We start from the raw sequence: 15685 nt of genomic DNA on the forward strand, positions 1-15685 counted from the left end.
CAGATTCTTTTGCATATGCTGCGTGACATGCTCTCCTCCTGCAGAGGACTGGAGTGGCTCTTGCACATAAGATGGTTATTGTAACAATCAGTGAGATTAGAATACTAATCTAAAATATGTTTACGGTCAGAATGAACAGTTCTGTCAGCCACTGCAGCACGAGATTGTCCAGATGTGTGCAAGGAAAATGTGCTCAACTAAAACTATTGTTCAAAATAATATTACTTAAGTGGTCAAAATGAATGAAAATACGTTAACTTCTACTGCTTTTAACTCTAAATTTAAATTCTAAATGCACATTATTATCCACTGTAAAGAAAGACTAAATTAAAAATGTGTATAAAATGCCCATGAAATACATCACACGTCAAAACATAAAACTTTAAATATAGTTAAAAAGGAAAAGAGCATTAATATCTCATTTAAAAGTTAGATCGTCTGCTTTGTCTTTAACACAATCAAAACACAATTGGAAAACTCTAATAAATGTTAACAAGACAAGTAATATTTCAAGCCATGTTTCATTAAACCTTATCCATCTTTATTCAGAAACATTTCTCCTCAAGCGGTCTGGTTCAACATTTGAAGTTACAATCTGTAAATGAAAAATGCATCTAATAAATGCAGATTATTGCAACACTTTGACTCAATGAGATGGCGAGGGATTCGTATGAATGTGTCCCTGAGGTTTGATGGGACAGTCCATCAGAACATGTAAATGTGTCTATTCATGTGTGTTCTATGTAAACCCTCGAGTCATTCCATGGAATGGAATGCGACGAGTCTTTGTTCTCGCCTGGTTTCTTCTTCTTCTTATTATTATTATTCATGGTCATTTTGCCACAACTCGGGCATTTTTGACCCCCTAACATTGATGAATGTCACACATGGGACATAGACGCGATCGGCTCGGCCTGAACTCCAATAAAATGGAGCTTGCGAGAACGCCCGTTGCAACAGTGCCGACTAGTTCAAAAAAGAAAAAAACATGAAACTCTTAATCTTTGGCCCATGCACCTGAAACTTGGGACAGTGATAGAGCTACCTTTGACTTCTGACCTTTGACGAGTAAATCGCACCTGGCAGCATCGCTTTTTTTTTCTTTCATAATCGTACTTGTTCTAGGTTTTTTATCCAACACTTTTTGCATCTATAGACGTTGAAATTTAATAAATATTAAAAAAAAAAAGTGGATTAAAAAAGGCTTAATTTCCTGTTTTTTCACACTGTCACGCCTAATAGAATTGATTTATTGATGCGTTTTTATGGTCTGAGTGGGAATAATGAATACCCATGTAACAAATTGACTCCATAGCGCCCCCTACCCATTGTGTGAAAAACTCAACATTGTCTGATTTGTTTGAAACTCATGGATTATATTCTCCTCGAGACGCCATGAAAAAAGTGCATTGCCGATATTGTGTATTTTCACAATTGGCCAGCAGAGGCGCAATGAATGCCTTCACTTCCTCTTCCTCTTTTATTTTGAGGGAACATTTCCTCTCGTGCCGTGGTTTTAGGATTAGCGTTAGCATCAGCATTAGCGGCGGGTCTCTGTTGCTAGGTGACGGGGGTACAGGGAGGAGGGGGTTTAAAGAATAAAGTCTAAAGAATAAAGTCCAAGAGAATGCAGTGTTGGGGCAATTGCGATGAAAACGCAGTCGCGTGGGAAGGCAGTCTCCCCGGTGGTGAGAGCCATCATTGCCGCTACCGTGGCTTTAATTCTTCCTGCTTTTGTTTCGAGAAGACCTATCTTTGTTTCAAGAATAGACATAATATTGAAACTTGCGCAATGAATATTTTACTGACATTTTAAAAGTTTCTTTATTTGTCAGACCAACATAATTGCTGAGATGTCGGCGTTCTAATCAAGTTATATTTATATATTATTATATATTTATTGTATCGTCGTCATGTTATACTGAAGTAACAGGTAAATCTTTCCACTGCGAGAAAGTGCTAAAATATTTTGGCAATATTTTAACGATTTAAACCATCTGCATTTCTTGAATTTTCTTGTTTCTTGTTTTCTTGAAAAAAATAGATTTTCTCATTTTATGCCTGCCCAATAAGTATCACATGTTTCGTCCAACCGGTATTCCGTAAATAGTAAAATCCAATGTATGTGTGACAAAGAATTACATCTAGTGGCGGTCCCTATTGTCCACTTCTTTGGCTGCTGCTGCTGCTGCTGCTGCTGCTGCTGCTGCTGCTGCTGCTGCTGCTGCTGCTGCTGCTGCTGCTGCTGCTGCACCGAGGGCCCGGGGTCTGCTGTGAATGTGTGGGCTGCAGCGTCATTACAGGACATAATAAAACACCTTTCGTGCTTTATGACCCTGCCTTTTCACTCTCCTGCCCAGTCCCTCTGTCAAACAAACTAGTGCTCTGAAGATGGAGGGACTATAGGCGGCGTAGCCGCCTCTGTCATGATGAGGGGTGACAGTAGCCGCAGCAACATCCAGGAGTTTTATTCATTTACAAATCCCATTACGCAGTCGGACAGTCTGTGACCTGATGTCCAGCACTGTTGTACATTGTCAATTTATCAAAGAAACTTCAATTAGAATGTTATTATTGGTATGTGCCAATTGCTAAATCACAGTACATTGTAACAAAAGTACAGTGTGCGTAGGCTACTTTCTTTATTATAGTTCTAGGGGCGTGTCTGGACGTTTTTCACTGGAGTGGCCCAAAGGTGGCACCCAAGTCTTTCAGGTGATCCTTTTGAGAATTTTAACGGTTAAATTTAGGGCTGGGCAATTTTGAATTTGAACTGAGATCGAGATTGAGTCTAATGCTATGGTTGGGGAGGTTCACTCGAGGTTCACGGCCAATCCTATGTCAGTTAATCCATGTGATTTGGAGATCAAACTGCGGAGGAAGAAATTGGTCTGTCTATTATTAATGTTCAAGAATTACATATTAAAAGGCCATGTTTATTTTGTTTTCGAAAATCCAATTTGCTAAAAGATCAATCAATAAAAGGGGCGGAAACATAGGGTCTTTACGTCTATTCCCTTTTTTGCTCTGCTCTGCTTGTGTACAAGTCTCTCCATGGCAAAAAAAAATAGTTTTGTTCTGCTGTGCATATGACTGAAAGGCTTTGATCTGCACTCTACGCTTTTATGTTTTAAACTGTTTTGCGATTTCTGCCTGAATTCAATCAATTTTATCCTGTTCTGTGCTGCACTTCGAATTGTGCGAAATGTGCTCTACAAATCAACTTGTCTTGCCTTTCCCCCTCATCATTTGGTGCAGTATTTTTAGTAACCATGAAACGTCTATGATCAGCTTCTACACCTTTTATGTCTGCTACTAGCCTAACTACTATTACTACCACTACTTTACGCTATCCTTTTACTACAAAAGCCTGCGAGTTCCTTCATTAATCATTAATCATTACATTCATCCTTCAGCGTTCAGATCATTACGTGTGTGTGCGTCAAACTGTAATCTCAAGGTTCAGTTTTATGTGAAACTGTTGCCACGGTGACTGCATCTCTGAATGGATTGCTCTCAAAAATAATACGTGAATAATGACTCATCATCTGTTGATCCTGCTGCTCCATCACCCCCCAAACTGTAGGAGGTCCGATGGTCATGACCTGAAGAGCCCTTGTGGAGAAACACCATTGATTTGTCCTTCACTCTCCTTCCATTTTGAAAACAGACCTGCAACAGAGAAATAGTCCTTTATTTTAAAATAGCCTGTACCTAAAACCAACATTTATTCAAGCCTATAAATCATGAATAGCCTCAATTAAATGTTGTTAAAGTGTGTATAGATTTCCCACAGTCATTTGTAGAGCTGGGTTGAAATAATGGATTTTCCGATTTTTAATCGATTCGCATATAAGATAAGATAAGATATTCCTTTATTGTCCCACATGGGGAAATTTCATTGGTGCAACGCAGGTAGATCCAGAGGTAGATACAGAAGAACAGATCACTTATAGGAAGTCTGAAAAACACTTTCAGTAGAAGATCTCCTATAAATAAATAAAAACTCCCATAGACAAATAAATAAATAAATACCATTGCATGTGATCACGACAGTAATTGCACATGAATATGTGTCACGACAGCACATAGATTGCACATGAATTTCACAGTAATTGCACATAGATTGCACATGAATTTCACAGTAATTGCACATGAATTGCACATGAATTTCACATGAATTGCACATGAATTGCACATATGACAGAATTGCACATCAGTATTAAGTTAGGTCAGTATTGCGACGGGATAACGTGACGATCTCCGGGTAAGACGACAGTTCTCCGCAGTTTCATTAGTTCCTCCTTTGTGTAAACGCGGTACGGCGCCGGCCGGGGGGCGGGGCCGGAGCCGGGGGGCGGGGCCGGAGCCGGGGGACTCAGAGCCAAGACACATCGCAACGACACGACGAAAACACTCAATCCAGCCGAATAAAGTCAAAACAAGTTAATTTAAAGCGATTCCAGTGCGTGTCCCGATCGTTCGTGAAGTTCCTCTTTCATATAAACGTGTATATAAACGTGTACCGACGACACGCCGTACTTTAGCGCGGCCGGAGGGCGCGCGGGGGGGGGGCTGGTGGGCTCGCTCGGAGCTAGCTCACGTCACAACAACACAACGAACGCAACGAAAAACGCTCAAATCCAGCCGAAAAAAGTCAAAAACAGTTGAATTAAAAAACTATTCCAGCGCGTGTCCCTATCGTACAGTAAAATAGAAAAAATATACTAACAATATTTACAAAATATAGGAGATAAAGCACAATAAGTGTGAGAAAGAAGAGAGAGCGTTTACACCGGGCTGCCAGCTGTACCAGAGCCTTATGACGTATTAATGACCGATTATCGATTCGTACGTCCAAAGATCGATTTCATTCTTATTTTATTTAAATTATTTTCATTTTTTTTTAATCAAAATTCTTTTCTACATTTCCCTCAGTGAACTTCAATCCACCTTCAAGAAAGATAATTCAGGACTCCTGGATTATCTTTCTTGAAGGTAGATTGACCCTTAACCTTTTCATCAGTCTTCCAGCCATCAGTAACTATCAATACTTGTAAGATTTGCTGTTTGATATTGATATAATACTAGTTTTAATATGTTGCTTCTCTACACAGTCATGAAGTGAAGGAAACGGTTCAAATACATTTTTCATTTTTAATAACATTAACCCTCGGATCGAATCGGAAATCAGATCGAAATCGGAGCGAATCGGATGGAATCTGAGAAATCGAAAAAAAAACGATTTTGAAACGTAAAAATCGGAATCGAATCGATTCTTGAAATTTGAATCGAAACCCAGCTCTAGTCATTTGACTCATTTGTTGTCTCTCGTGCCTTTACTTGTGGCAGCTCCTTTTACACGACTCCCGGCTTAACGCACCATCCATCTTAAAAAATTTAATTCATAATATAACACTTTCTTGCATTTTCCACGTGTTTAATATTTACAGGTCTGTGCCAGAAGCTTCCGTTTGCTGGAGCTGAGTTATTACTGAGGAGGAAACAACCTGTTGCAAGGCCAAAGTTAATGAGAAGTGTCGCTCACAACAGCCTTTGGAAACATGGAGATTCTATCTGCTTTTGGAAATAGTTTGCAGCAGTGACATTACCCACTCTCATCCCTATGGGCCAAAAAATATTTAGAAAAACAAACAAACAAAAACAGCTAGAAGGTTAATGCTATACTACATCTCCATGGAGACAAGCAGGCGGCTTACTCTCCACTTTCCACACTCCAATAATGGACATGAAATCTACCATTGAACTACACAATTTCCAAAAGCATTTCATCTTCATCCTTTTTGCATGTTTGTGGTCGCCTTCACAACAAAAGAACGATTAGATTCATAAATTGTGTCCCGCCTCAGGGTCTGGACTCTCTTTTCTAAGGGTGTGACGGCTGCAGATTTAAATTTCGACCACACAAGCAAGTAGCCAGAAAAGTGACATGGTGTCCCTTTCGTTTATTCTTGGCGTTCAAATTGGTCTGGATTGCATTCTTTTTCTTTCTTTTTTTAATAAAACCTAATGAGAAAAAAACATTTTTTTGTCAGTATGACTTAAATTGTTTTTAATAAGTTATTTTTATTGTATTTCTGTTTCTGTAATTTCTTTGTGATTTTAACGCATTTTTCCTGCTGTTTGAAGCACTTTGCATTGCCTCGTGTATGAAATGTGCTCTACAAATAAACTTGCCTTGCCTTAGTAGGACCCTGTTAAAAACAAAATACAGATTAAACAAACAAACTTACAGGATATTTAAATAAAATGCCAATAAAACATTTAATGAAACAATCAATCAAATATGCGAATACATAAAAACACACTTACGCATTAAAATATTGGATAAAATCATACAAAGAAAAGGCACCAGCACTGTGGATGTTCCTCGGTGCTTTGAGATCATTAAAAAGCATAAGATAATTGAAGTTAAACAGTCCCTGTGTTTTGTTTCACACACAGGGAGCAAAGTTGCCTAATGCCTTTTTTCTCTTCTGTTGACTCTGTGTAGCTATAAAATAAAAATGTCCTGAGATCTCAAGCGGTGAATACTTAATTTGATGTTCAGGCAAACCCAGTGGCGAGTTCTGTATCCATGTAACCTTAATGCTGAGTGATTTAAAAGCTCACAGGTCGCTATGAATGCATATACATGATATCACCACCATAATCCAGCACTGAGAGAAATGTGGCCTGGATTACTGTTACTGTATATAAATATTAAATAAAACTGAACACCCTAATTGAGATAGATAAACACAAAAAAATAATATTCCCCATTCATTCATTATGAGTAATAAAGGCTTGTGGTAGTGGTACTATTAACTCTGGATACTTCAGCTACTTTAGATCATTTCTCTATCAGACCTGTGTGTTTCCGTTTGTTGGTCTGATAAAAATTCAAATATTAATAGTAATTTACTACAGTCACTTTATTGACTCATAACCAAACATTAATTTCACCTCCAGAACACGTTTTTATCTGAACTTTCAGTGTGAAGAGTTCCCAGTGGCGATACCCACATCCACTCAGAGTAAATCCTGTGCTGACGGTGCTGTTGTGCATGCAGGTACTGTGTAGTTGCACTGTTCAGGGCATGTGTATTATGTGGGCTTGTCTTTTCCACATGTCCTACAGAGATCTGCTTTGTTGTGCACCCATGAGCCTCTGACAGCTCAAGGTCAAAGGGCACGCGGATATCGAATTGCGTTTTGATACTGACTTGCAGGAGGCGCACAGGAAGCAAAGGGGGAAATGCATGTTCTGATGCTACAACGTTTAACTCCAGATTATGGTTCGTGAGAAGAGATTAACGGGTTTTCTAGGGCCAAAGGGGATGCAGGGTTTAGAACACTGTCTGTCAAAATGCCTGCCACATAAACGTCTCTCCAGCTGATGCTCATGTGATTTTGTAAGTCATAGTCTGTGCATTTGGTGATGAGAATTGACTCATTGACCCCCCTTAAACATAATTCGATCACTAAATGAGGCATGTTTTTAAGAGATTTATGTGGGAGATGTAATTTTAAAAGTGCCACATCCCTTCATTGCTTCCTTGTGCATACATTCTGACTTATGCAGTAGAATCATAAGCTAAAACAAATGTTGTTAAGTGTACACTAGTGAATAACAACAATATACAATAACAACAAATAAAGTTTAGAATGTTTCTTCAAGATTCATTACTGTGAAAATTATGACTCCAATCAGCTCAACAAACTATACTAGAACTCCGCTGTGGTTTTTGTCAAGTTGCCCCCACTTTAGTCAAACCGGAAATGATATGCTATAATAAAGCCAAGCATGCAACCGTCAACATAACATTTTCGTTGATAATTTAGTGTTGATAAATGGGGTCAAACGTCTTTAGTTAGCTTTTATAAAATTAAACAAGAACAATCAACTTTTGATGATGGGGCCTAGAAACACTTGGGGTATGAACAGGGAAAGACACAATAATTAAAGGCGGTATGGACGATTTTTCGGCGATTTGAGAACGCAGGTGGAAGTGCGCATGCGCACTCCCCCATGCGGACTGATACAACACACACGTGCGTTTGTTTATTAGCACAACGGAGCGTATCGCATCGCTCGTCTCCCGTAGATTTCTGTCCACTTCTGCGTCAGCTCGAACTGTCTTCCTCCGTCTTCATTTTGCCCCGTACACTGAGGGAACTATATTATGATAGATCCATGCGCTTAGGCACGCGGAAACGTGGGGACGAGCCTGACGCGGCTGCAGGTGAGCGGTAGGTGCGTTTTATGATTGATACGTGGCAGAACAAATGATTTATCCACGCCACGAGGAAATATGATAAAAGATTTGTTGATAAAAAAAGTTTCAGGCCAAATTGATCATATCATGTCATATAAGACATATTGACCCCATTATTGCCCCTTTAGAAGTTGATTCAACATTGTGAATCTTTATAGGGAGTGAATGTGGCCTAATGATTCAAGCAAGGATTTAATTTCAATTACACAAACATAAATAAATTCGATTTGCCTAATTGTTCATTTCTTGGGTTAGGAGTATTTACAATAAGGGTGCGTTCACACTGCGTTGTTATTTAGTCCTAAATTGAGCCCATTTTTGTCCTGATATGTACTTGGTTTGGTCCTGTTCTAGTCCTGTCTAGTCCAGGTTTGGTGTTGGGTTTATTCCTGTTTAGTTTCAATATTGATGTGGTAAATTTGCAAGCGTGAAGAATGGTTCTTGTAGGTGTGAACTCAGTAGATCCATGGTGTGAACGCTCCCTAAATAACGGAAGCATGTGTTGCCTCCCGGTTTTATTTTGTAATACCAACCCGGAAACGTCTGTGTGGGTCATGTCTAACGTGACCGTGGAGGCGAGAGGAGCGCGTCTCTGTTTTCAGCCACAGCTCATCACTGCGCTGAATGGAAAAGATGCGCTCCAAACACAGCTAAAAGTCACACGAGACGCGAAGAACTCCAAAAACGTTGCTTCATTTGTCGTTGACTCTCTTTTTTCCTGTCAAAAAGCATCGTCCGGCAGAGTTTTGCAGAAGGTCCACCTGGAGCTGCAGTGCGTGATGTCCCGGGCACAGAGATGAGCCGCGGGCAGTGTCCAGAGGACGCGTGGACGTTAGGTAAGACTTCTTCTACACGTGCATGTTTTAGGTCAGGGATGCCTCATTTTGAAGACTCGTGTTAAACTGCCCTTGGTTTGTGTTTGGTGACTTTTCCATCTCTATTGTCGTGTGTCGCGCCCTTTCCGATGCCCTGCTGATAACTCATACATAACAGTTACATCTATTTTACTTTTTGCACAGATATAACAGAACTCGTGTCTGGTAACTCGTAATAATAAGCCTATTTCGCAGAGAACATGCAAATTGAAAGGGTCAGAAAAAAGTCCCATGTCATATAAACAAACCCTTATCTTGGACTATGTTGCCATATTGAACACAGACTATTTTGATATCAATAACACTGTGATAACTATGATCATTTAGTATTCTAACAATACAAACAAAAATAAATAAATAAGTAGAGGTGGGAAATATATCGAAATTTAAATAATATTGTGCATGTTTTTTTGAAGATATTCAAAATGTGTTTATTATTTTTACAACATATGCTGCTGGTAATTGTATATTCTGCTATTATATTATTATGAGCTCTGCCAGTCAAAACAAGCCAAAGGGCAGTTTATCTCACATTGCTTTGGTGCAAAATGAATGCTTCTCTAATATATGACCCCAGTGCCTGCTGTCCCTAGAGGCATCTCATGTAATTACTGCTGCATTGAGGCTGACATTCAAAATACTACAGTCACAAATCACAAAACGCCTCCACACAGCACTGACAGAACCACATCACTTTTAATTCTGCCATCGTCTTGTTGGATTTCACATTCCACAGATTGTTTTTCCTCTTGTCTGAGTTGTTGTTGGTGTATCGCCAGTGCCATTTGATAATTGTCTGCGCTCTGAGGTGAGCAAGGAGCGGCTTATCCAATAATGCAAACGTAACCTTCCAGACTGGGGACTGAAGCTCCCATCAAAGTTTTGGTGATGGTATTCAACCCAATTTCCCAAGAAGCATGGCTCCTTTGTCCTTTTTGCCCACCTTTGGTCTCTTTCCCTCTAAAAGAAGTAAATGTAAGTTGTGTCCCGCCTCAGGGTCCAGACTTCCAGCCAGTCTTTTGAAATGGCATGATGGCTGCAGATCTGATTTTCCTGGTCAGCACAGGGCTGCCACTAAAGGCAGCTTTTACAAACGCACATTATTGATTTGCAGACATTGTTCAGGAGGTAGACTACTACACAAATCCTCTAATGTATTGTGTCCATTACACTTTCCTCTTTGTTCAATGGTCACATTTGAGTGAATATATATATTCTGCTTTCCCTTAATAGCAGCGGGAGGAGATTTTGACTTTCAGCCTGACACTGCAACTCTTCATTCATTTGTTTTGTTTAGGATTTTTTGAATTTAGTGACCCTTTTTATTGAGTGCAATAAATGCTGGGCTGTCTAAAATAGTTACAAATAAAAAAAAAATAACAATTATGTTCATTGTTTAATTAATCAATCAATCAATTATTTGTTTTAATTGATTGATTGACTGATTAATTTATTGGTTCATTTATTTCTGATTAAATTTTTCATCAATCTTGTGAAAAATGTGAAAAACTATTCGAATCAGTGTGTCATATTGTTCCTCTAAAATCAGATCTCTGCTGATTGAGAATGAGAAACAGTTTGCAGATGACTACAACTGACTCTTTTCTAAAGTGGAAGACTCCTGGATGAATGAGGGATTTCACCAAACATGCCGATCACTGACAATTTACAACTTACTCTAGATTTGATTACATTTCGATTATTTGACACATTCCTATTGTAACAAGGCAAGTTTATTTGTAGAGCAAATTCTCACACAAGGCAATTCAAAGTGCTTCACACAACAGGATAAATGCATTAAAATCACAAACACGTGACAAAAGACAAGAGTACATGTTTAGTCCTGACTCTGGCACCAGCAGGAGGCCAGTCCATATTTGGTCCTGACTCTGGCACCAGCAGGAGGCCGGTCCATGTTTAGTCCTGACTCTGGCACCAGCAGGAGGCCGGTCCACGTTTAGTCCTGACTCTGGCACCAGCAGGAGGCCGGTCCACGTTTAGTCCTGACTCTGGCACCAGCAGGAGGCCGGTCCATGTTTAGTCCTGACTCTGGCACCAGCAGGAGGCCGGTCCACGTTTAGTCCTGACTCTGGCACCAGCAGGAGGCCGGTCCACGTTTAGTCCTGACTCTGGCACCAGCAGGAGGCCGGTCCACGTTTAGTCCTGACTCTGGCACCAGCAGGAGGCCGGTCCACGTTTAGTCCTGACTCTGGCACCAGCAGGAGGCCGGTCCACGTTTAGTCCTGACTCTGGCACCAGCAGGAGGCCGGTCCATGTTTAGTCCTGACTCTGACACCTGCAGGAGGCCGGTCCATGTTTAGTCCTGACTCTGGGCACCAGCAGGAGGCCGGTCCATGTTTAGTCCTGACTCTGGCACCAGCAGGAGGCCGGTCCACGTTTAGTCCTGACTCTGGCACCAGCAGGAGGCCGGTCCACGTTTAGTCCTGACTCTGGCACCAGCAGGAGGCCAGTCCATGTTTAGTCCTGACTCTGGCACCAGCAGGAGGCCGGTCCATGTTTAGTCCTGACTCTGGCACCAGCAGGAGGCCGGTCCATGTTTAGTCCTGACTCTGGCACCAGCAGGAGGCCGGTCCATGTTTAGTCCTGACTCTGACACCTGCAGGAGGCCGGTCCATGTTTAGTCCTGACTCTGGGCACCAGCAGGAGGCCGGTCCATGTTTAGTCCTGACTCTGGCACCAGCAGGAGGTCGGTCCATGTTTAGTCCTGACTCTGGCACCAGCAGGAGGTCGCTCCATGTTTAGTCCTGACTCTGGCACCAGCAGGAGGCCGGTCCATGTTTAGTCCTGACTCTGGCACCAGCAAGAGGCTGGCCCATGTTAAGTCCTGACTCTGGCACCAGCAGGAGGCCGGTCCATGTTTAGTCCTGACTCTGGCACCAGCAGGAGGCCGGTCCATGTTTAGTCCTGACTCTGGCACCAGCAGGAGGCCGGTCCATGTTTAGTCCTGACTCTGGCACCAGCAGGAGGCCGGTCCATGTTTAGTCCTGACTCTGGCACCAGCAGGAGGCCAGTCCATGTGTAGTCCTGACTCTGGCACCAGCAGGAGGCCGGTCCATGTTTAGTCCTGACTCTGGCACCAGCAGGAGGCCGGTCCACGTTTAGTCCTGACTCTGGCACCAGCAGGAGGCCGGTCCACGTTTAGTCCTGACTCTGGCACCAGCAGGAGGCCGGTCCACGTAGTCCTGACTCTGGCACCAGCAGGAGGCCAATCCATGTTTAGTCCTGACTCTGGCACCAGCAGGAGGCCGGTCCATGTTTAGTCCTGACTCTGGCACCAGCAGGAGGCCGGTCCACGTTTAGTCCTGACTCTGGCACCAGCAGGAGGCCGGTCCACGTTTAGTCCTGACTCTGGCACCAGCAGGAGGCCGGTCCACGTTTAGTCCTGACTCTGGCACCAGCAGGAGGCCGGTCCACGTTTAGTCCTGACTCTGGCACCAGCAGGAGGCCGGTCCATGTTTAGTCCTGACTCTGACACCTGCAGGAGGCCGGTCCATGTTTAGTCCTGACTCTGGGCACCAGCAGGAGGCCGGTCCATGTTTAGTCCTGACTCTGGCACCAGCAGGAGGTCGGTCCATGTTTAGTCCTGACTCTGGCACCAGCAGGAGGCCGGTCCATGTTTAGTCCTGACTCTGGCACCAGCAGGAGGCTGGCCCATGTTTAGTCCTGACTCTGGCACCAGCAGGAGGCCGGTCCATGTTTAGTCCTGACTCTGGCACCAGCAGGAGGCCGGTCCATGTTTAGTCCTGACTCTGGCACCAGCAGGAGGCCGGTCCATGTTTAGTCCTGACTCTGGCACCAGCAGGAGGCCGGTCCATGTTTAGTCCTGACTCTGGCACCAGCAGGAGGCCGGTCCATGTTTAGTCCTGACTCTGGCACCAGCAGGAGGCCGGTCCCTGAAGTCCTCAGAGTCCGAGATGTTTATATGCCATTAACATGTCCAAGAAAACACTATTAGATGTTTTACTGACTTGAAACATCCGTGCAGCTGCAGGCCGTAAATTAGATGAGTCATGCGATTTGTGTTTGCCGTCATGCACAAATCCCATGTTTGCATCTGATTTGAATAAGAATACAAATGGTTTCATGTTTCTTATGTTGATACAGCAGACTTCACTAGGGGCGTCATGATTAATAGTCCACATGCTCAGAGCATGAATCTTCAATTTTTCATGCACTTTTTCTTTTGAACACGTTCTAATTGATCTTTATGTCAATTATTAATACTGTGTTGAGGTGTTGCGGGCCATCAGCATCTGACAGTTTATGTTATGCAGGTTGAATATCAGATTTAACAGGCTCTGTCAGATCAAGTATTACCTCAGCAGAGCTTTTTCCACATGTCACACAGACTCACCACAAAACCTGACGTTTTGATCACATTTGTCTATCATTAAAGCACTAAGTAACTCTGGTGAAAAATACATTGTCAGAAAATAGCTTTTCTTTTTTCTTTTATTTGTCATAATAAGACTATATTAAACCTTCCTAAATAAATTCCTTACTTGAGCTTTATTTGCTTTATCAGCTTTGATGACCAAATGGAATGACCAAATGGATGAATTTACCATCTATAGTGGCTTCCAAAAGTATTCACAATTTCCCTTTGTCAAAGAGCAACACAAAGCTGCACACAATTGTGAAGTTGAAGGAAAATTTTACATAATTTACATATATTTTTAAAAAGTGCTACGCGCACAAGTATTCAGCCCATTTGTGCAACCTATTGTTGTCTACTGTTGCCTGGAGGTGGAGCGAGTGTGACATGTGGATCCTGTATGTTTTTAATTGTTTTGGTGAATCTGTGGACAATAATATTTCTCTATTTGTATTCGTATTGGTGAAAGATTGAATGTTGACCTAATGATTAAATAGAGTCCATCGGTGTGTAATCTAATCTATAAGTGCAGCAGTTCTATTAAGGCCACAAAAGTTTGCTTCTGGTTTGTTGTTGAACCTTGAGGATCAAACGGCATCATGAAGTCCCAGGAACACCAGACAGGTCACTGATACAGATGAGGTTAGTTTATAAAGCTTTGAACATCTCACAGAGATGAAAAGTAGCACAACTACTACAAAGTTACCGAGACATGGCCTTCCACCAAAACTCACAGGCCGAACTCTGGAGGAGCTGCAGAGATGCACAGCTCAGATGGAGGAATCTCTCTACGGGATAACTATTAGATGGATAAATACTTTATTGATCCAGAGTGAAAATTTTAGTGTGGTCTGTTGCTCCCATTCACGCATCACACACATAAAAAGAAAAGCTCAACGATGGCCCTCGTGCTATCTTCAGGTCTGGATGATCCACAGGCATCCCTCCACAACATGACAATGTTTGTCTTATGTATGATTTTTAACCCGTGCACTATTGTGGAGAGCAGCACAAGATTAGGGATATCAAGGTTATTTGGTTAATCTATAATCATTCCGGTCACAATATTATCATGAGAACTAAAAAATAAGAATTGTGGCAAGTTACATTTTGTAAAGCCGGTCACAAACAGGAACAGCAACATGCCAGACCACTACAAGGAAAGAAAATAAAAGATTCCTCTGTTTCCTCAGAGAATAATCGTTAAAATTTAATGCTTTTTCCACAATAATCTTAACACTTACATTTTACATCGTCCCTACACAAGAGTGGCAGTTAACACATGCCACAACAATTTAACTACACAACAAACAAGATAAATAAAGTACAAAGGAGTTAATAAGGTGCTGGGAGTTAAAGGCATTGAACAAAGCCATTGTCCCTTCAAAGTGATGCAGCATGAATGATCCGTTACTCATCGACATCTATTGTAAAATAATGTGATGTGTGTGTGCCAGTTGAGTGGCTTATTCCTTGTATATAGTTATATAGTATATTTTGTGTCTTTGGAGATACGTTCAGACCTGTCCAGCTGAAAGAAGTATTATAAAGTTATTTAATTCTTCTCTCCTGGACATGTCAGTGACGCATGTAGCAGCAGCGTGCCCCTGACATTTCACTATATTTCTATTCCTCACAGAAACACATGGACCTGAAGATGTTTGTTGTACGGATTTTTGAGATTTTTCAGCTTTTGCTACAGTCCCAGAGAGGTCAAAGGTTACACTGCCAGAAGCCATTCATTTGTGTGGAGTCTTGACCTGCTCATGTTGTGGAGCACAGAGAATGAGATGAAGTTGAATAAATCATGTTTTTGAAGTAGGAACAAGTATGAACTACTGATGAGTTAAGGAACTCTAGTGCTTCACACTGATATGTCAGGAACATGACTAAAACATGTACTCCAGGCTCCTCCCCTCTTGGCCCAGGACTGCCCTAAATCTCGATGGGACTTTCATGGTTGAATAAAGGTCAATAAACAAATAAATAAATACATTGTTTAAATATGTCCACAAATATTTTAGTGCCGTGTATGGGTGCACATGCTTCTACGTAGGGCTGAGCAATTAATAGAATTTTAATTGAGATCTAATCTTGGCCTGGTGAATATTAATTGATAGTTTGTATGGTAGAAA

The 15685-nt window shown here is 41.7% G+C and overlaps 1 protein-coding gene across 1 annotated transcript in view; it reads left to right on the top strand.

The window, feature by feature from the left end:
* The first annotated feature begins 8903 nt into the window (after positions 1–8903).
* Positions 8904–15685, top strand: part of gcgrb (glucagon receptor b) — a 60354-nt gene continuing 53572 nt past the window's right edge. Inside the window, exon 1 of the mRNA XM_072463707.1 lies at positions 8904–9115. The gene's annotated coding sequence lies outside the window, so the exon portion shown is untranslated. The remainder of the gene's footprint in view (positions 9116–15685) is intronic.

This window comes from Eucyclogobius newberryi, unplaced genomic scaffold (genome assembly GCF_026437365.1).
Source record: "Eucyclogobius newberryi isolate DKJ021-1_F unplaced genomic scaffold, fEucNew1.0.hap1 SCAF_4, whole genome shotgun sequence".
NCBI lineage: Eukaryota > Metazoa > Chordata > Actinopteri > Gobiiformes > Gobiidae > Eucyclogobius > Eucyclogobius newberryi.